Source organism: Bufo bufo, chromosome 2 (genome assembly GCF_905171765.1).
Source record: "Bufo bufo chromosome 2, aBufBuf1.1, whole genome shotgun sequence".
Taxonomy (NCBI): Eukaryota; Metazoa; Chordata; class Amphibia; order Anura; family Bufonidae; genus Bufo; species Bufo bufo.
Window position 1 is genome coordinate 57,952,747 of NC_053390.1, and position 2,496 is coordinate 57,955,242.

Here is a 2,496-nt window from a genome sequence, read left to right on the forward strand (position 1 = left end):
AACTTATTAACAATCTCCCAGTTTTACACTTATTTTCTTGGGCATCTGCATTTCACTTACCAGGGTGAACACGTTCTGATAGGAGTCCTCCAGCCTTGCGTACCATTCAAAGCTGCAGTCCAGAATTAGTTCTTCATACTCTGGAACTTTGATATTTATCTCTAGAAAGAAGGAAAATGAAAGAAGATATTACAGAAGTAATTGTGTAGATATTCTGTCCTGCATTTAAAGAGGTTGTCTCAATAAAACGTCTCCTTCTATATGACCTAATAGGAAATATGGGCATCATAGAGGGGACTGATAGTAACCGATTATATTCTTCTGTATCCTCACCTCCACAGTTTACAGTCTCTGCGAGATGAGACTTGTGATCTTTACATGGAGAGCAGGACCGTCCAGTTTTTAGATCTGAGAAAAGAAAAAAGAAATGAAATATAAGTCGAGCATTAAAGACACTTTTATAATATTATAATAAGTATGATAAGCATCTGCTAGTATCTATCACCCCTCTGTCAACATCACATGGACAATATACTGTACAGGCTGCCACAAATCACCCTTATAGTCTGCTTATGGACGGAATCATATTAATGTAAATGTCCTCCTGCTTCAGAAAGTCTGATTCTCTGCCATGAACTATGGACTATTGGAAGTGACTGGAATATTTAGTCACTTTACTGGCATACTATGTGAATGTAGATATAAGAATAGAAACTTCTACTTTACCGAAACATCTGTTGGAGGTGCACAGGCAGCTGCATCTCTCCAAGTAGTCTGAAAAGAGGAAATGGCATATAATAGTCAGTGCGTGCTGTGTATAGCACCTATGTAGTGCTGCTCACCTTTGTATAATAGGCACAGTACACATACTATACACATAGTTTACACACACTGAAGGGAGAGGTCCATTGACGTATTATATAATGTAATCCTAGATCCTCTGGTTTATGATAGAAATCTTATACTGTACCTTGATTTTTTGGAGGGCCCCCGGCGCAGACAACCTTCTCCTCGGCGCAGGTCTTACAGTTGGTATAGGTTTGCACCATTAATCCTGGGGAAATGCACTTGTGTTATAACCTACCAAACTTATAAAGAATAATAATGACAAGAAGCTGAAATCTGGTATAAAATGTACTTACCACAGCTGTCTGCACCTGAGGAATGGAGAAGAAGAAGACATTACTGACAGTTCTCATTGTCAAACCCAGAAACCTCTGATCTCTGGCTCTCATTATTACATGATATCAGTGTCTCTGTCTTGATCGCTGTGTTTTCTAGATTTCCATTGACAGGAATCTCTGAGCTGCCCCAGTACGGTCCGGGCCCTCTATAAAGAGCAGCAGCTCCTAGTGCAAACATCCCTGACAACCAATCAGATGCTGGCTTTCATGTGTCCAGTACAGGGCGGGGGATAACAGCAGTGATGTTATTGGTGGCTGTGGGATCTCTAGTTTGTGTCTCCATTACTATTACTACATGAGGCCTGTTTGTGTAATACATTTATATGTCATATTATAGCACATGTTATATCTAGAAGAACTCACCTTGTTTATTTGGACACCTCCCTAAAAGTGAGAAATGAAGGAATACAGAATTACTAATAGAAAACAATCTAGAGAACAGAAATCCCCTGTATATGACGACTCCATCTATAACACGGCAATAATACCACAGAAAACTGCACAAATAGCAATTCCCATTCTAGGACATTTTATTACAATCGCTCCCTCCTGTCACTAGGCTGTATGGAAAGGAAATCGAGCAGAAAACACCATCTCTGACAACCTACCAGACACGTAGAACACAAGTACAATGGTAGACAGGTAAAAGATTTCACTTACGTTGGTTTGAATCCTGGACGATAACCTTGAGCTTTTCTTTGAGTCGCTGGAATTGGAGTCCAATGATGTGAAGAAGCTGGATCTCTAAAATATATAAAGAGGAGAATAATGAGTCCAGTCCCCTCATCTATTGGTCTGTGCCCCCAACACACTGACAATTCCTATTAATAAGAGAAGTAGAATTCCCGCCTACATAGAAAATATTGTACTTACCCTTAAAATCTATATCCTGGATGACGTCCACAGATTTTTTATATTCGGACGCAATTTCAGATATAGCATATTTATCTGGAAAGAAAATAATGCTACATTACTTATTTATCTAATATCTATCTATCTATCTATCTAGGCTCTATCTAGAGATTTCATAAAACAGAAATAATGGTAATAATACAATTACCCAGTATCCCGACTTCATCCTCAAGGTAGTCCAGGACTTTTTTCTCGGTGAATTTGGCAAACCGCTTGATCTTTACATAGGCTTCTATTGAGTCAATGTCATCGACTTGGCTTTTGATAAGGGTGTTGAATTTATCCATAGCCATTTTCCCTCTGGAATCGCATGGTATGCAACAGAGAGATTGTCCGATGAAGACAGATGTTACCAGCAGTAGAAGCCACATGGTCTGGATAGAACCAGGCATTTTTAGTA

General features: G+C 39.2%; 1 long non-coding RNA gene across 1 annotated transcript; it reads right to left on the bottom strand.

Moving 5' to 3' along the window:
• Positions 1-742: 742 nt before the first annotated feature.
• On the bottom strand, positions 743-1,559 carry LOC120991541. Its single transcript, XR_005776716.1, has 4 exons — positions 1,548-1,559; positions 1,143-1,157; positions 971-1,054; positions 743-774 (listed from the first exon to the last, which is right to left on the bottom strand). It is a non-coding gene; the product is annotated as an uncharacterized LOC120991541 (long non-coding RNA).
• Positions 1,560-2,496: the final 937 nt, after the last annotated feature.